Below are 19,464 nucleotides of genomic sequence, written 5' to 3' on the forward strand. Positions count from 1 at the left end.
CCTGGTGGAGGGTGCCCCTGCACTGCTGGGGTGTGGGGGTGGTGGGAGACATGAGTGGGGGCCTGGTGGAGGGTGCCCGTGGATGCTGGGGGGTGGGGGTGCAGGGTACATGAGTGGGGGCCTGGTGGAGGGTGCCCCTGCACTGCTAGGGGGTGGGGGTGATGGGAGACATGAGTTGGACATGAGTGGGGGCCTGGTGGAGGGTGCCCCTGGATGCTGGGGGGTGGGGGTCCAGGGGACATGAGTGGGGGCCTGGTGGAGGGTGCCCCTGCACTGCTGGGGGGTGGGGGTGATGGGAGACATGTGTGGGGGCCTGGTGGAGGGTGCCGCTGCACTGCTGGGGGGTGGGGGTGATGGGAGACAAGAGTGGGGGCCTGGTGGAGGCTGCCCCTGCACTGCTGGGGGGTGGGGGTGATGGGAGACATGAGTGGGGGCCTGGTGGAGGCTGCCCCTGCACTGCTGGGGGGTGGGGGTTATGGGAGACATGAATTGGACATGAGTGGGGGCCTGGTGGAGGGTGCCCTGCACTGCTGGGGGGTGGGGGTGGTGGGAGACATGAGTGGGGGCCTGGTGGAGGGTGCCCCTGGATGCTGGGGGGTAAGGGTGCAGGGGGACATGAGTGGGGGCCTGGTGGAGGGTGCCCCTGCACTGCTGGGGGTTGGGGGTGATGGGAAACATGAGTGGGGGCCTGTTGGAGGGTGCCCCTGCACTGCTGGGGGGTGGGGGTGATGGGAGACATGAGTGGGGGCCTGGTGGAGGGTGCCCTGCACTGCTGGGGGGTGGGAGTGATGGGAGACATGAGTTGGACATGAGTGGGGGCCTGGTGGAGGGTGCCCTACACTGCTGTGGGGTGGGGGTGATGGGAGACATGAGTGGGGGCCTGGTGGAGGGTGCCCCTGCACTGCTGGGGGGTGGGGGTGATGGGAGACATGAATTGGACATGAGTGGGGGCCTGGTGGAGGGTGCCCTGCACTGCTGGGGGGTGGGGGTGATGGGGGACATGAGTTGGACATGAGTGGGGGCCTGGTGGAGGGTGCCCTACACTGCTGCGGGGTGGGGGTGATGGGAGACATGAGTGGGGGCCTGGTGGAGGGTGCCCCTGCACTGCTGGGGGGTGGGGGTGATGGGAGACATGAGTGGGGGCCTGGTGGAGGCTGCACCTGCACTGCTGGGGGGTGGGGGTGATGGGAGACATGAATTGGACATGAGTGGGGGCCTGGTGGAGGGTGCCCTGCACTGCTGGGGGGTGGGGGTGATGGGGGACAAGAGTTGGACATGAGTGGGGGCCTGGTGGAGGATGCACCTGCACTGCTGGGGGGTGGAGGTGGTGGGAGACATGAGCAGGGGCCTGGTGGAGGGTGCCCCTGGATGCTGGGGGGTGGGGGTACAGGGGGACATGATTGGGAGCCTGGTGGAGGGTGCCCCTGCACTGCTGGGGGGTGGGGGTGATGGGAGACATGAGTTGGACATGAGTGGGGGGCTGGTGGAGGGTGCCCTGCACTGCTGGGGGGTGGGGTGGTGGGAGACATGAGTGGGGGCCTGGTGGAGGGTGCCCCTGCACTGCTGGGGGGTGGGGGTGATGGGAGACATAAGTGGGGGCCTGGTGGAGGGTGCCCCTGCACTGCTGGGGGGTGGGGGTGATGGGAGATATGAGTGGGGGCCTGGTGGAGGGTGCCCCTGCACTGCTGGGGGGTGGGGGTGGTGGGAGACATGAGTGGGGGCCTGGTGGAAGGTGCCCCTGCACTGCTGGGGGGTGGGGGTGATGGGAGACATGAGTGGGGGCCTGGTGGAGGGTGCCCCTGCACTGCTGGGGAGTGGGGGTGATGGGAGAGATGAGTGGGGGCCTGGTGGAGGCTGCCCCTGCACTGCTGGGGGGTGGGGGTGGTGGGAGACATGAGTGGGGGCCTGGTGGAGGGTGCCCATGGATGCTGGGGGGTGGGGGTGCAGGGGGAAATGAGTGGGGGCCTGGTGGAGGGTACCCCTGCACTGCTGGGGGGCGGGGGTGATGGGAGACATGAGTGGGGGCCTGGTGGAGGGTGCCCCTGCACTGCTGGGGGGTGGGGGTGATGGGAGACATGAGTGGGGGCCTGGTGGAGGGTGCCCTGCACTGCTGGGGGTGGGGGTGATGGGAGGCATGAGTTGGACATGAGTGGGGGCCTGGTGGAGGGTGCCCTGCACTGCTGGGGGGTGGGGGTGATGGGAGACATGAGTGGGGGCCTGGTGGAGGGTGCCCCTGCACTGCTGGGGGGTGGGGGTGATGGGAGACATGAGTTGGACATGAGTGGGGGCATGGTTGAGGGTGCCCTGCACCGCTGGGGGGTGGGGGTGATGGGAGACATGAGTTGGACATGAGTGGGGGCCTGGTGGAGGGTGCCCTGCACTGCTGGGGGGTGGGGGTGATGGGAGACATGAGTGGGGGCCTGGTGGAGGGTGCCCCTGCACTGCTGGGGGGTGGGGGTGGTGGGAGACATGAGTGGGGGCCTGGTGGAGGGTGCCCCTGCACTGCTGGGGGGTGGGGGTTGTGGGAGACATGAGTGGGGGCCTGGTGGAGGGTGCCCCTGCACTGCTGGGGGGTGGGGGTGATGGGAGTCATGAGTGGGGGCCTGATGGAGGGTGCCCCTGCACTGTGGGGGGTGGGGGTGATGGGAGACATGAGTGGGGGCCTGGTGGAGGCTGCCCCTGCACTGCTGGGCGGTGGGGGTGATGAAAGACATGAGTGGGGGCCTGGTGGAGGCTGCCCCTGCACTGCTGGGGGGTGGGGGTGATGGGAGACATGAGTTGGACATGAGTGGGGGCCTGGTGCAGGGTGCCCTGCACTGCTGGGGTGTGGGGGTGGTGGGAGACATGAGTGGGGGCCTGGTGGAGGGTGCCCCTGGATGCTGGGGGGTGGGGGTGCAGGGGGACATGAGTGGGGGCCTGGTGGAGGGTACCCCTGCACTGCTGGGGGGTGGGGGTGATGGGAGACATGAGTGGGGGCCTGGTGGAGGGTGCCCCTGCACTGCTGGGGGGTGGGGGTGATGGGAGACATGAGTGGGGGCCTGGTGGAGGGTGCCCTGCACTGCTGGGGGGTGGGGGTGATGGGAGGCATGAGTTGGACATGAGTGGGGGCCTGGTGGAGGGTGCCCTGCACTACTGGGGGGTGGGGGTGATGGGAGACATGAGTGGGGGCCTGGTGGAGGGTGCCCCTGCACTGCTGGGGGGTGGGGGTGATGGGAGACATGAGTTGGACATGAGTGGGGGCCTGGTGGAGGCTGCCCTGCACTGCTGGGGGGTGGGGGTGGTGGGAGACATGAGTGTGGGCTAGGTGGAGGGTGCCCCTGGATGCTGGGGGGTGGGGGTGCAGGGGGACATGAGTGGGGGCCTGGTGGAGAGTGCCCTGCACTGCTGGGGGGTGGGGGTGATGGGAGACATGAGTTGGACATGAGTGGGGGCATGGTTGAGGGTGCCCTGCACCGCTGGGGGGTGGGGGTGATGGGAGACATGAGTTGGACATGAGTGGGGGCCTGGTGGAGGGTGCCCTGCACTGCTGGGGGGTGGGGGTGATGGGAGACATGAGTGGGGGCCTGGTGGAGGGTGCCCCTGCTCTGCTGGGGGGTGGGGGTGGTGGGAGACATGAGTGGGGGCCTGGTGGAGGGTGCCCCTGCACTGCTGGGGGGTGGGGGTTGTGGGAGACATGAGTGGGGGCCTGGTGGAGGGTGCCCCTGTACTGCTGGGGGGTGGGGGTGATGGGAGTCATGAGTGGGGGCCTGATGGAGGGTGCCCCTGCACTGTGGGGGGTGGGGGTGATGGGAGACATGAGTGGGGGCCTGGTGGAGGCTGCCCCTGCACTGCTGGGCGGTGGGGGTGATGGGAGACATGAGTGGGGGCCTGGTGGAGGCTGCCCCTGCACTGCTGGGGGGTGGGGGTGATGGGAGACATGAGTTGGACATGAGTGGGGGCCTGGTGCAGGGTGCCCTGCACTGCTGGGGTGTGGGGGTGGTGGGAGACATGAGTGGGGGCCTGGTGGAGGGTGCCCCTGGATGCTGGGGGGTGGGGGTGCAGGGGGACATGAGTGGGGGCCTGGTGGAGGGTACCCCTGCACTGCTGGGGGGTGGGGGTGATGGGAGACATGAGTGGGGGCCTGGTGGAGGGTGCCCCTGCACTGCTGGGGGGTGGGGGTGATGGGAGGCATGAGTTGGACATGAGTGGGGGCCTGGTGGAGGGTGCCCTGCACTGCTGGGGGGTGGGGGTGATGGGAGACATGAGTGGGGGCCTGGTGGAGGGTGCCCCTGCACTGCTGGGGGGTGGGGGTGATGGGAGACATGAGTGGGGGCCTGGTGCAGGGTGCCCCTGCACTGCTGGGGGGTGGGGGTGATGGGAGACATGAGTGGGGGCCTGGTGCAGGGTGCCCCTGCACTGCTGGGGGGTGGGGGTGATGGGAGACATGAGTGGGGGCTTGGTGGAGGCTGCCCCTGCACTGCTGGGGGGTGGGCGTGATGAAAGACATGAGTTGGACATGAGTGGGAGCCTGGTGGAGGGTGCCTTGCACTGCTGGGGGGTGGGGGTGATGGGAGACATGAGTTGGACATGAGTGGGGGCCTGGTGGGGGGTGCCCTGCACTGCTGGGGGGTGGGGGTGATGGGAGACATGAGTTGGACATGAGTGGGGGCCTGGTGGAGGGTGTCCCTGCACTGCTGGGGGGTGGGGGTGGTGGTAGACATGAGTGGGGGCCTGGTGGAGGGTACCCCTGGATGCTGGGGGGTGGGGGTGCAGGAGGACATGAGATGGGGCCTGGTGGAGGGTGCCCCTGCACTGCTGGGGCATGGTGGTGATGGGAGACATGAGTTGGACATGAGTGGGGGCCTGGTGGAGGGTGCCCTGCACTTCTGGGGGGTGGGGGTGGTGGGAGACATGAGTGGGGGCCTGGTGGAGGGTGCCCCTGGATGCTGGGGGTGGGGGTGCAGGGGGACATGAGTGGGGGCCTGGTGGAGGGTGCCCCTGCACTGCTGGGGGGTGGGGGTGATGGGAGACATGAGCGGGGGCGTGGTGGAGGGTGCCCCTGCACTGCTGGGAGGTGGGGGTGATGGGAGACATGAGTGGGGGCCTGGTGGAGGCTGCCCCTGCATTGCTGGGGTGTGGGGGTGATGGGAGACATGAGTGGGGGCCTGGTGGAAGCTGCCCCTGCACTGCTGGGGGGTGGGGGTGATGGGACACATGAGTGGGACATGAGTGGGGGCCTGGAGGAGGGTGCCCTGCACTGCTGGGGGGTGGGGGTGATGGGAGACATGAGTGGGACATGAGTGGGGGCCTGGTGGAGGGTGCACTGCTGTGGGGTGGGGGTGATGGGAGACATGAGTTGGACATGAGTGGGGGTCTGGTGGAGGGTGCCCCTGCCCTGCTGGGTGGTGGGGGTGGTGGGAGACATGAGTGGGGGCCTGGTGGAAGGTACCCCTGGATGCTGGGGGGTGGGGGTGCAGGGGAACATGAGTGGGGGCCTGGTGGAGGGTGCCCCTGCACTGCTGGGGGGCGGGGGTGGTGGGAGACATGAGTGGGGGCCTGGTGGAGGGTGCCCCTGGATGCTGGGGGATGGGGATGCAGGGGAACATGAGTGGGGGCCTGGTGGAGGGTGCCCTGCACTGCTGGGGGGTGGGGGTGATGGGAGACATGAGTGGGGGCCTGGTGGAGGGTGCCCCTGCACTGCTGGGGGATGGGGGTGATGGGAGACAGGAGTGGGGGCCTGGTGGAGGGTGCCCCTGCACTGCTGGGGGGTGGGGGTGATGGGAGACATGAGTGGGGGCCTGGTGGAGGCTGCCCCTGCACTGCTGGGGGGTGGGGGTGATGGGAGACATGAGTTGGACATGAGTGGGGGCCTGGTGGAGGGTGCCCTGCACTGCTGGGGGGTGGGGGTGATGGGAGACATGACTTGGACATGAGTGGGGGCCTGGTGGAGGGTGCCCTGCACTGCTGGGGGGTTGGGGTGATGGGAGACATGAGTTGGACATGAGTGGGGGCCTGGTGGAGGGTTCCCCTGCACTGCTGGGGGGTGGGGGTGGTGGGAGACATGAGTGGGGGCCTGGTGGAGGGTGCCCCTGGATGCTGGGGGGTGGGGGTGCAGGGGGACATGAGTGGGGGCCTGGTGGAGGGTGCCCCTGGATGCTGGGGGTTGGGGGTGCAGGGGGACATGAGTGGGGTCTGGTGGAGTGCCCCTGCACTGCTGGCGGGTGGGGGTGATGGGAGACATGAGTGGGGGCCTGTTGGAGGCTGCCCCAGCACTGCTGGGGGGTGGGGGTGATGGGAGACATGAGTGGGGGCCTGGTGGAGGCTGCCCCTGCACTGCTGGGGGGTGGGGGTGATGGGAGACATGAGTTGGACATAAATGGGGGCCTGGTGGAGGGTGCCCTGCACTGCTGGGGGGTGGGGGTGCAGGGGGACATGAGTGGGGGCCTGGTGGAGGGTGCCCCTGCACTGCTGAGGGGTGGGGGTGATGGGAGGCATGAGTGGGGGCCTGGTGGAGGGTGCCCCTGCACTGCTGGGGGGTGGGGGTGATGGGAGACATGAGTGAGGGCCTGGTGGAGGGTGCCCTCCACTGCTGGGGGGTGGGGGTGATGGGAGACATGAGTTGGACATGAGTGGGGGCCTGGTGGAGGGTGCCCTGCACTGCTGGGGGGTGGGGGTGATGGAAGACACGAGTGGGGGCCTGGTGGAGGGTGCCCCTGCACTGCTGGGGGGTGGGGGTGATGGGAGACATGAGTGGGGGCCTGGTGGAGGGTGCCCCTGCACTGCTGGGGGTGGGGGTGATGGGAGACATGAATGGGGGCCTGGTGGAGGCTGCCCCTGCACTGCTGGGGGGTGGGGGTGGTGGGCGACATGAGTTGGACATGAGTGGGGGCCTGGTGGAGGGTGCCCTGCACTGCTGGGGGGTGGGGGTGATGGGAGACATGAGTTGGACATGAGTGGGGGCCTGGTGGAGGGTGCCCTGGACTGCTGTGGGGTGGGGGTGATGGTAGACATGAGTTGGACATGAGTGGGGGCCTGGTGGAGGGTGCCCCTGCACTGCTGGGGTGTGGGGGTGGTGGGAGACATGAGTGGGGGCCTGGTGGAGGGTGCCCGTGGATGCTGGGGGGTGGGGGTGCAGGGTACATGAGTGGGGGCCTGGTGGAGGGTGCCCCTGCACTGCTGGGGGGTGGGGGTGATGGGAGACATGAGTTGGACATGAGTGGGGGCCTGGTGGAGGGTGCCCCTGGATGCTGGGGGGTGGGGGTCCAGGGGACATGAGTGGGGGCCTGGTGGAGGATGCCCCTGCACTGCTGGGGGGTGGGGGTGATGGGAGACATGTGTGGGGGCCTGGTGGAGGGTGCCGCTGCACTGCTGGGGGGTGGGGGTGATGGGAGACAAGAGTGGGGGCCTGGTGGAGGCTGCCCCTGCACTGCTGGGGGGTGGGGGTGATGGGAGACATGAGTGGGGGCCTGGTGGAGGCTGCCCCTGCACTGCTGGGGGGTGGGGGTGATGGGAGACATGAATTGGACATGAGTGGGGGCCTGGTGGAGGGTGCCCTGCACTGCTGGGGGGTGGGGGTGGTGGGAGACATGAGTGGGGGCCTGGTGGAGGGTGCCCCTGGATGCTGGGGGGTGAGGGTGCAGGGGGACATGAGTGGGGGCCTGGTGGAGGGTGCCCCTGCACTGCTGGGGGTTGGGGGTGATGGGAAACATGAGTGGGGGCCTGTTGGAGGGTGCCCCTGCACTGCTGGGGGGTGGGGGTGATGGGAGACATGAGTGGGGGCCTGGTGGAGGGTGCCCTGCACGGCTGGGGGGTGGGAGTGATGGGAGACATGAGTTGGACATGAGTGGGGGCCTGGTGGAGGGTGTACTACACTGCTGCGGGGTGGGGGTGATGGGAGACATGAGTGGGGGCCTGGTGGAGGGTGCCCCTGCACTGCTGGGGGTTGGGGGTGATGGGAGACATGAATTGGACATGAGTGGGGGCCTGGTGGAGGGTGCCCTGCACTGCTGGGGGGTGGGGGTGATGGGGGACATGAGTTGGACATGAGTGGGGGCCTGGTGGAGGGTGCCCTACACTGCTGCGGGGTGGGGGTGATGGGAGACATGAGTGGGGGCCTGGTGGAGGGTGCCCCTGCACTGCTGGGGGGTGGGGGTGATGGGAGACATGAGTGGGGGCCTGGTGGAGGCTGCACCTGCACTGCTGGGGGGTGGGGGTGATGGGAGACATGAATTGGACATGAGTGGGGGCCTGGTGGAGGGTGCCCTGCACTGCTGGGGGGTGGGGGTGATGGGGGACATGAGTTGGACATGAGTGGGGGCCTGGTGGAGGATGCACCTGCACTGCTGGGGGGTGGAGGTGGTGGGAGACATGAGCAGGGGCCTGGTGGAGGGTGCCCCTGGATGCTGGGGGGTGGGGGTGCAGGGGGACATGATTGGGAGCCTGGTGGAGGGTGCCCCTGCACTGCTGGGGGGTGGGGGTGATGGGAGACATGAGTTGGACATGAGTGGGGGGCTGGTGGAGGGTGCCCTGCACTGCTGGGGGGTGGGGTGGTGGGAGACATGAGTGGGGGCCTGGTGGAGGGTGCCCCTGCACTGCTGGGGGGTGGGGGTGATGGGAGACATAAGTGGGGGCCTGGTGGAGGGTGCCCCTGCACTGCTGGGGGGTGGGGGTGATGGGAGACATGAGTGGGGGCCTGGTGGAGGGTGCCCCTGCACTGCTGGGGGGTGGGGGTGGTGGGAGACATGAGTGGGGGCCTGGTGGAGGGTGCCCCTGCACTGCTGGGGGGTGGGGGTGATGGGAGACATGAGTGGGGGCCTGGTGGAGGGTGCCCCTGCACTGCTGGGGAGTGGGGGTGATGGGAGACATGAGTGGGGGCCTGGTGGAGGCTGCCCCTGCAATGCTGGGGGGTGGGGGTGATGGGAGACATGAGTGGGGGCCTGGTGGAGGCTGCCCCTGCACTGCTGGGGGTGGGGGTGCAGGGAGACATGAGTTGGACATGAGTGGGGGCCTGGTGGAGGCTGCCCTGCACCGCTGGGGGGTGGGGGTGGTGGGAGACATGAGTGGCGGCCTGGTGGAGGGTGCCCCTGGATGCTGGGGGATGGGGGGCAGGGGGACATGCGTGGGGGCCTGGTAGAGGGTGCCCCTGGATGCTGGAGGGTGGGGGTGCAGGGGGACATGAGTGGGGGCCTGGTGGAGGGTGCCCCTGCACTGCTGGGGGGTGGGGGTGATGGGAGACATGAGTGGGGGCCTGGTGGAGGGTGCCCCTGGATGCTGGGGGGTGGGGGTGCAGGGGGACATGAGTGGGGGCCTGGTGGAGGGTGCCCCTGCACTGCTGGGGGGTGGGGGTGATGGGAGACATGAGTTGGACATGAGTGGGGGCCTGGTGGAGGGTGCCCTTGGATGCTGGGGGGTGGGGGTCCAAGGGGACATGAGTGGGGGCCTGGTGGAGGGTGCCCCTGCACTGCTGGGGGGTGATGGTGATGGGAGACATGTGTGGGGGCCTGGTGGAGGGTGCCGCTGAACTGCTGGGGGGTGGGGGTGATGGCAGACAAGAGTGGGGGCCTGGTGGAGGCTGCCCCTGCACTGCTGGGGGGTGGGGGTGATGGGAGACATGGATGGGGGCCTGGTGGATGCTGCCCCTGCACTGCTGGGGGGTGGGGGTGATGGGAGACATGAATTGGACATGAGTGGGGGCCTGGTGGAGGGTGCCCTGCACTGCTGGGGGGTGGGGGTGGTGGGAGACATGAGTGGGGGCCTGGTGGAGGGTGCCCCTGGATGCTGGGGGGTGGGGGTGCAGGGGGACATGAGTGGGGGCCTGGTGGAGGGTGCCCCTGCACTGCTGGGGGTTGGGGGTGATGGGAAACATGAGTGGGGGCCTGTTGGAGGGTGCCCCTGCACTGCTGGGGGGTGGGGGTGATGGGAGACATGAGTGGGGGCCTGGTGGACGGTGCCCTGCACTGCTGGGGGTGGGAGTGATGGGAGACATGAGTTGGACATGAGTGGGGGCCTGGTGGAGGGTGCTCTGCACTGCTGCGGGGTGGGGGTGATGGGAGACATGAGTGGGGGCCTGGTGGAGGGTGCCCCTGCACTGCTGGGGGGTGGGGGTGATGGGAGACATGAGTGGGGGCCTGGTGGAGGCTGCCCCTGCACTGCTGGGGGGTGGGGGTGATGGGAGACATGAATTGGACATGAGTGGGGGCCTGGTGGAGGGTGCCCTGCACTGCTGGGGGGTGGGGGTGATGGGGGACATGAGTTGGACATGAGTGGGGGCCTGGTGGAGGATGCCCCTGCACTGCTGGGGGGTGGAGGTGGTGGGAGACATGAGCGGGGGCCTGGTGGAGGGTGCCCCTGGATGCTGGGGGGTGGGGGTGCAGGGGGACATGATTGGGGGCCTGGTGGAGGGTGCCCCTGCACTGCTGGGGGGTGGGGGTGATGGGAGACATGAGTTGGACATGAGTGGGGGCCTGCTGGAGGGTGCCCTGCACTGCTGGGGGGTGGGGTGGTGGGAGACATGAGTGGGGGCCTGGTGGAGGGTGCCCCTGGATGCTGGGGGGTGGGGGTGCAGAGGGACATGAGTGGGGGTCTGGTGGAGGGTGCCCCTGCACTGCTGGGGGGTGGGGGTAATGGGAGACATGAGTGGGGGCCTGGTGGAGGGTGCCCCTGCACTGCTGGGGGGTGGGGGTGATGGGAGACATGAGTTGGGGCCTGGTGGAGGGTGCCCCTGCACTGCTGGGGGGTGGGGGTGATGGGAGACATGAGTGGGGGCCTGGTGGAGGCTGCCCCTGCACTGCTGGGGGTGGGGGTGCAGGGAGACATGAGTTGGACATGAGTGGGGGTCTGGTGGAGGGTGCCCTGCACTGCTGGGGGTCGGGGGTGATGGGAGACATGGCTGGGGGCCTGGTGGAGGGTGCCCCTGCACTGCTGGGGGGTGGGGGTGATGTGAGACATGAGTGGGGGCCTGGTGGAGGGTGCCCCTGCACTGCTGGGGGGTGGGGGTGATGGGAGACATGAGTTGGACATGAGTGGGGGCCTGGTGGAGGCTGCCCTGCACTGCTGGGGGGTGGGGGTGGTGGGAGACATGAGTGTGGGCCTGGTGGAGGGTGCCCCTGGATGCTGTGCTGGGGGGTGGGGGTGCAGGGGGACATGAGTGGGGGCCTGGTGGAGGGTGCCCTGCACTGCTGGGGTGTGGGGCTGATGGGAGACATGAGTTGGACATGAGTGGGGGCATGGTGGAGGGTGCCCTGCACTGCTGGGGGGTGGGGGTGATGGGTGACATGAGTGGGGGCCTGGTGGAGGCTGCCCCTGCACTGCTGGGGGGTGGGGGTGATGGGAGACATGAGTTGGACATGAGTGGGGGCCTGGTGGAGGGTGCCCTGCACTGCTGGGGGGTGGGGGTGGTGGGAGACATGAGTGGGGGCCTGGTGGAGGGTGCCCCTGGATGCTGGGGGGTGGGGGTGCAGGGGGACATGAGTGGGCGTCTGAAGGAGGGTACCCCTGCACTGCTGGGGGGTGGGGGTGATAGGAGACATGAGTGGGGGCCTGGTGGAGGGTGCCCCTGCACTGCTGGGGGGTGGGGGTGATGGGAGACATGAGTGGGGGCCTGGTGGAGGGTGCCCTGCACTGCTGGGGGGTGGGGGTGATGGGAGGCATGAGTTGGACATGAGTGGGGGCCTGGTGGAGGGTGCCCTGCACTGCTGGGGGGTGGGGGTGATGGGAGACATGAGTGGGGGCCTGGTGGAGGGTGCCCCTGCACTGCTGGGGGGTGGGGGTGATGGGAGACATGAGTGGGGGCCTGGTGGAGGGTGCCCCTGCACTGCTGGGGGGTGGGGGTGATGGGAGACATGAGTGGGGGCCTGGTGGAGGCTGCCCCTGCACTGCTGGGGGGTGGGCGTGATGGGAGACATGAGTTGGACATGAGTGGGAGCCTGGTGGAGGGTGCCCTGCACTGCTGGGGGGTGGGGGTGATGGGAGACATGAGTTGGACATGAGTGGGGGCCTGGTGTGGGGTGCCCTGCACTGCTGGGGGGTGGGGGTGATGGGAGACATGAGTTGGACATGAGTGGGGGCCTGGTGTAGGGTGTCCCTGCACTGCTGGGGGGTGGGGGTGGTGGTAGACATGAGTGGGGGCCTGGTGGAGGGTGCCCCTGGATGCTGGGGGGTGGGGGTGCAGGAGGACATGAGTGGGGGCCTGGTGGAGGGTGCCCCTGCACTGCTGGGGCATGGTGGTGATGGGAGACATGAGTTGGACATGAGTGGGGGCCTGGTGGAGGGTGCCCTGCACTTCTGGGGGGTGGGGGTGGTGGGAGACATGAGTGGGGGCCTGGTGGAGGGTGCCCCTGGATGCTGTAGGGTGGGGGTGAAGGGGGACATGAGTGGGGGCCTGGTGGAGGGTGCCCCTGCACTGCTGGGGGGTGGGGGTGATGGGAGACATGAGTGGGGGCATGGTGGAGGGTGCCCCTGCACTGTTGGGGGTGGGGGTGATGGGAGACATGAGTGGGAGCCTGGTGGAGGCTGCCCCTGCATTGCTGGGGTGTGGGGGTGATGGGAGACATGAGTGGGGGCCTGGTGGAGGCTGCCCCTGCACTGCTGGGGGGTGGGGGTGATGGGACACATGAGTTGGACATGAGTGGGGGCCTGGTGGAGGGTGTCCTGCACTGCTGGGGGGTGGGGGTGATGGGAGACATGAGTGGGACATGAGTGGGGGCCTGGTGGAGGGTGCACTGCTGTGGGGTGGGGGTGATGGGAGACATGAGTTGGACATGAGTGGGGGTCTGGTGGAGGGTGCCCCTGCCCTTCTGGGGGGTCGGGGTGGTGGGAGACATGAGTGGGGGCCTGGTGGAAGGTGCCCCTGGATGCTGGGGGGTGGGGGTGGTGGTAGACATGAGTGGGGGCCTGGTGGAGGGTGCCCCTGGATGCTGGGGGGCGGGGGTGATGGGAGACATGAATTGGACATGAGTGGGGGCCTGGTGGAGGGTGCCCTGCACTGCTGGGGGGTGGGGGTGATGGGAGACATGAGTAGGGGCCTGGTGGAGGGTGCCCCTGCACTGCTGGGGGGTGGGGGTGGTCGGAGACATGAGTGGGGGCCTGGTGGAGGGTGCCCCTGCACTGCTGGGGGGTGGGGATGATGGGAGACATGAGTGGGGGCCTGGTGGAGGGTGCCCCTGCACTGTGGGTGGTGGGGGTGATGGGAGACATGAGTGGGGTCATGGTGGAGGCTGCCCCTGCACTGCTGGGCGGTGGGGGTGATGGGAGACATGAGTGGGGGCCTGGTGGAGGCTGCCCCTGCACTGCTGGGGGGTGGGGGTGATGGGAGACATGAATTGGACATGAGTGGGGGCCTGGTGGAGGATGCCCTGCACTGCTGGGGGGTGGGGGTGGTGGGAGACATGAGTGGGGGCCTGGTGGAGAGTGCCCCTGGATGCTGGGGGGTGGGGGTGCAGGGGGACATGAGTGGGGGCCTGGTGGAGGGTACCCCTGCACTGCTGGGGGGTGGGGGTGATGGGAGACATGAGTGGGGGCCTGGTGGAGGGTGCCCTGCACTGCTGGGGGGTGGGGGTGATGGGAGGCATGAGTTGGACATGAGTGGGGGCCTGGTGGAGGGTGCCCTGCACTGCTGGAGGGTGGGGGTGATGGGAGACATGAGTGGGGGCCTGGTGGAGGGTGCCCCTGCACTGCTGGGGGGTGGGGGTGATGGGAGACATGAGTGGGGGCCTGGTGGAGGGTGCCCCTGCACTGCTGGGGGGTGGGCGTGATGGGAGACATGAGTGGGGGCCTGGTGGAGGCTGCCCCTGCACTGCTGGCGGGTGGGCGTGATGGGAGACATGAGTTGGACATGAGTGGGAGCCTGGTGGAGGGTGCCCTGCACTGCTGGGGGGTGGGGGTGATGGGAGACATGAGTTGGACATGAGTGGGAGCCTGGTGGAGGGTGCCCTGCACTGCTGGGGGGTGGGGGTGATGGGAGACATGAGTGGGGGCCTGGTGGAGGGTGCCCCTGCACTGCTGGGGGGTGGGGGTGGTGGGAGACATGAGTGGGGGCCTGGTGGAGGGTGCCCCTGCACTGCTGGGGGGTGGGGGTTGTGGGAGACATGAGTGGGGGCCTGGTGGAGGGTGCCCCTGCACTGCTGGGGGGTGGGGGTGATGGGAGTCATGAGTGGGGGCCTGATGGAGGGTGCCCCTGCACTGTGGGGGGTGGGGGTGATGGGAGACATGAGTGGGGGCCTGGTGGAGGCTGCCCCTGCACTGCTGGGCGGTGGGGGTGATGAAAGACATGAGTGGGGGCCTGGTGGAGGCTGCCCCTGCACTGCTGGGGGGTGGGGGTGATGGGAGACATGAGTTGGACATGAGTGGGGGCCTGGTGCAGGGTGCCCTGCACTGCTGGGGTGTGGGGGTGGTGGGAGACATGAGTGGGGGCCTGGTGGAGGGTGCCCCTGGATGCTGGGGGGTGGGGGTGCAGGGGGACATGAGTGGGGGCCTGGTGGAGGGTACCCCTGCACTGCTGGGGGGTGGGGGTGATGGGAGACATGAGTGGGGGCCTGGTGGAGGGTGCCCCTGCACTGCTGGGGGGTGGGGGTGATGGGAGACATGAGTGGGGGCCTGGTGGAGGGTGCCCTGCACTGCTGGGGGGTGGGGGTGATGGGAGGCATGAGTTGGACATGAGTGGGGGCCTGGTGGAGGGTGCCCTGCACTACTGGGGGGTGGGGGTGATGGGAGACATGAGTGGGGGCCTGGTGGAGGGTGCCCCTGCACTGCTGGGGGGTGGGGGTGATGGGAGACATGAGTTGGACATGAGTGGGGGCCTGGTGGAGGCTGCCCTGCACTGCTGGGGGGTGGGGGTGGTGGGAGACATGAGTGTGGGCTAGGTGGAGGGTGCCCCTGGATGCTGGGGGGTGGGGGTGCAGGGGGACATGAGTGGGGGCCTGGTGGAGAGTGCCCTGCACTGCTGGGGGGTGGGGGTGATGGCAGACATGAGTTGGACATGAGTGGGGGCATGGTTGAGGGTGCCCTGCACCGCTGGGGGGTGGGGGTGATGGGAGACATGAGTTGGACATGAGTGGGGGCCTGGTGGAGGGTGCCCTGCACTGCTGGGGGGTGGGGGTGATGGGAGACATGAGTGGGGGCCTGGTGGAGGGTGCCCCTGCTCTGCTGGGGGGTGGGGGTGGTGGGAGACATGAGTGGGGGCCTGGTGGAGGGTGCCCCTGCACTGCTGGGGGGTGGGGGTTGTGGGAGACATGAGTGGGGGCCTGGTGGAGGGTGCCCCTGTACTGCTGGGGGGTGGGGGTGATGGGAGTCATGAGTGGGGGCCTGATGGAGGGTGCCCCTGCACTGTGGGGGGTGGGGGTGATGGGAGACATGAGTGGGGGCCTGGTGGAGGCTGCCCCTGCACTGCTGGGCGGTGGGGGTGATGGGAGACATGAGTGGGGGCCTGGTGGAGGCTGCCCCTGCACTGCTGGGGGGTGGGGGTGATGGGAGACATGAGTTGGACATGAGTGGGGGCCTGGTGCAGGGTGCCCTGCACTGCTGGGGTGTGGGGGTGGTGGGAGACATGAGTGGGGGCCTGGTGGAGGGTGCCCCTGGATGCTGGGGGGTGGGGGTGCAGGGGGACATGAGTGGGGGCCTGGTGGAGGGTACCCCTGCACTGCTGGGGGGTGGGGGTGATGGGAGACATGAGTGGGGGCCTGGTGGAGGGTGCCCCTGCACTGCTGGGGGGTGGGGGTGATGGGAGGCATGAGTTGGACATGAGTGGGGGCCTGGTGGAGGGTGCCCTGCACTGCTGGGGGGTGGGGGTGATGGGAGACATGAGTGGGGGCCTGGTGGAGGGTGCCCCTGCACTGCTGGGGGGTGGGGGTGATGGGAGACATGAGTGGGGGCCTGGTGCAGGGTGCCCCTGCACTGCTGGGGGGTGGGGGTGATGGGAGACATGAGTGGGGGCCTGGTGCAGGGTGCCCCTGCACTGCTGGGGGGTGGGGGTGATGGGAGACATGAGTGGGGGCTTGGTGGAGGCTGCCCCTGCACTGCTGGGGGGTGGGCGTGATGAAAGACATGAGTTGGACATGAGTGGGAGCCTGGTGGAGGGTGCCTTGCACTGCTGGGGGGTGGGGGTGATGGGAGACATGAGTTGGACATGAGTGGGGGCCTGGTGGGGGGTGCCCTGCACTGCTGGGGGGTGGGGGTGATGGGAGACATGAGTTGGACATGAGTGGGGGCCTGGTGGAGGGTGTCCCTGCACTGCTGGGGGGTGGGGGTGGTGGTAGACATGAGTGGGGGCCTGGTGGAGGGTGCCCCTGGATGCTGGGGGGTGGGGGTGCAGGAGGACATGAGATGGGGCCTGGTGGAGGGTGCCCCTGCACTGCTGGGGCATGGTGGTGATGGGAGACATGAGTTGGACATGAGTGGGGGCCTGGTGGAGGGTGCCCTGCACTTCTGGGGGGTGGGGGTGGTGGGAGACATGAGTGGGGGCCTGGTGGAGGGTGCCCCTGGATGCTGGGGGTGGGGGTGCAGGGGGACATGAGTGGGGGCCTGGTGGAGGGTGCCCCTGCACTGCTGGGGGGTGGGGGTGATGGGAGACATGAGCGGGGGCGTGGTGGAGGGTGCCCCTGCACTGCTGGGAGGTGGGGGTGATGGGAGACATGAGTGGGGGCCTGGTGGAGGCTGCCCCTGCATTGCTGGGGTGTGGGGGTGATGGGAGACATGAGTGGGGGCCTGGTGGAAGCTGCCCCTGCACTGCTGGGGGGTGGGGGTGATGGGACACATGAGTGGGACATGAGTGGGGGCCTGGAGGAGGGTGCCCTGCACTGCTGGGGGGTGGGGGTGATGGGAGACATGAGTGGGACATGAGTGGGGGCCTGGTGGAGGGTGCACTGCTGTGGGGTGGGGGTGATGGGAGACATGAGTTGGACATGAGTGGGGGTCTGGTGGAGGGTGCCCCTGCCCTGCTGGGTGGTGGGGGTGGTGGGAGACATGAGTGGGGGCCTGGTGGAAGGTACCCCTGGATGCTGGGGGGTGGGGGTGCAGGGGAACATGAGTGGGGGCCTGGTGGAGGGTGCCCCTGCACTGCTGGGGGGCGGGGGTGGTGGGAGACATGAGTGGGGGCCTGGTGGAGGGTGCCCCTGGATGCTGGGGGATGGGGATGCAGGGGAACATGAGTGGGGGCCTGGTGGAGGGTGCCCTGCACTGCTGGGGGGTGGGGGTGATGGGAGACATGAGTGGGGGCCTGGTGGAGGGTGCCCCTGCACTGCTGGGGGATGGGGGTGATGGGAGACAGGAGTGGGGGCCTGGTGGAGGGTGCCCCTGCACTGCTGGGGGGTGGGGGTGATGGGAGACATGAGTGGGGGCCTGGTGGAGGCTGCCCCTGCACTGCTGGGGGGTGGGGGTGATGGGAGACATGAGTTGGACATGAGTGGGGGCCTGGTGGAGGGTGCCCTGCACTGCTGGGGGGTGGGGGTGATGGGAGACATGACTTGGACATGAGTGGGGGCCTGGTGGAGGGTGCCCTGCACTGCTGGGGGGTTGGGGTGATGGGAGACATGAGTTGGACATGAGTGGGGGCCTGGTGGAGGGTTCCCCTGCACTGCTGGGGGGTGGGGGTGGTGGGAGACATGAGTGGGGGCCTGGTGGAGGGTGCCCCTGGATGCTGGGGGGTGGGGGTGCAGGGGGACATGAGTGGGGGCCTGGTGGAGGGTGCCCCTGGATGCTGGGGGTTGGGGGTGCAGGGGGACATGAGTGGGGTCTGGTGGAGTGCCCCTGCACTGCTGGCGGGTGGGGGTGATGGGAGACATGAGTGGGGGCCTGTTGGAGGCTGCCCCTGCACTGCTGGGGGGTGGGGGTGATGGGAGACATGAGTGGGGGCCTGGTGGAGGCTGCCCCTGCACTGCTGGGGGGTGGGGGTGATGGGAGACATGAGTTGGACATAAATGGGGGCCTGGTGGAGGGTGCCCTGCACTGCTGGGGGGTGGGGGTGCAGGGGAACATGAGTGGGGGCCTGGTGGAGGGTGCCCCTGCACTGCTGAGGGGTGGGGGTGATGGGAGGCATGAGTGGGGGCCTGGTGGAGGGTGCCCCTGCACTGCTGGGGGGTGGGGGTGATGGGAGACATGAGTGAGGGCCTGGTGGAGGGTGCCCTCCACTGCTGGGGGGTGGGGGTGATGGGAGACATGAGTTGGACATGAGTGGGGGCCTGGTGGAGGGTGCCCTGCACTGCTGGGGGGTGGGGGTGATGGAAGACACGAGTGGGGGCCTGGTGGAGGGTGCCCCTGCACTGCTGGGGGGTGGGGGTGATGGGAGACATGAGTGGGGGCCTGGTGGAGGGTGCCCCTGCACTGCTGGGGGTGGGGGTGATGGGAGACATGAATGGGGGCCTGGTGGAGGCTGCCCCTGCACTGCTGGGGGGTGGGGGTGGTGGGCGACATGAGTTGGACATGAGTGGGGGCCTGGTGGAGGGTGCCCTGCACTGCTGGGGGGTGGGGGTGATGGGAGACATGAGTTGGACATGAGTGGGGGCCTGGTGGAGGGTGCCCTGGACTGCTGTGGGGTGGGGGTGATGGTAGACATGAGTTGGACATGAGTGGGGGCCTGGTGGAGGGTGCCCCTGCACTGCTGGGGTGTGGGGGTGGTGGGAGACATGAGTGGGGGCCTGGTGGAGGGTGCCCGTGGATGCTGGGGGGTGGGGGTGCAGGGTACATGAGTGGGGGCCTGGTGGAGGGTGCCCCTGCACTGCTGGGGGGTGGGGGTGATGGGAGACATGAGTTGGACATGAGTGGGGGCCTGGTGGAGGGTGCCCCTGGATGCTGGGGGGTGGGGGTCCAGGGGACATGAGTGGGGGCCTGGTGGAGGATGCCCCTGCACTGCTGGGGGGTGGGGGTGATGGGAGACATGTGTGGGGGCCTGGTGGAGGGTGCCGCTGCACTGCTGGGGGGTGGGGGTGATGGGAGACAAGAGTGGGGGCCTGGTGGAGGCTGCCCCTGCACTGCTGGGGGGTGGGGGTGATGGGAGACATGAGTGGGGGCCTGGTGGAGGCTGCCCCTGCACTGCTGGGGGGTGGGGGTGATGGGAGACATGAATTGGACATGAGTGGGGGCCTGGTGGAGGGTGCCCTGCACTGCTGGGGGGTGGGGGTGGTGGGAGACATGAGTGGGGGCCTGGTGGAGGGTGCCCCTGGATGCTGGGGGGTGAGGGTGCAGGGGGACATGAGTGGGGGCCTGGTGGAGGGTGCCCCTGCACTGCTGGGGGTTGGGGGTGATGGGAAACATGAGTGGGGGCCTGTTGGAGGGTGCCCCTGCACTGCTGGGGGGTGGGGGTGATGGGAGACATGAGTGGGGGCCTGGTGGAGGGTGCCCTGCACTGCTGGGGGGTGGGAGTGATGGGAGACATGAGTTGGACATGAGTGGGGGCCTGGTGGAGGGTGTACTACACTGCTGCGGGGTGGGGGTGATGGGAGACATGAGTGGGGGCCTGGTGGAGGGTGCCCCTGCACTGCTGGGGGTTGGGGGTGA

This window comes from Ambystoma mexicanum, chromosome 5q, assembly GCF_040938575.1.
Source record: "Ambystoma mexicanum isolate Mex_15411 chromosome 5q, UKY_AmexF1_1, whole genome shotgun sequence".
Lineage (NCBI taxonomy): Eukaryota > Metazoa > Chordata > Amphibia > Caudata > Ambystomatidae > Ambystoma > Ambystoma mexicanum.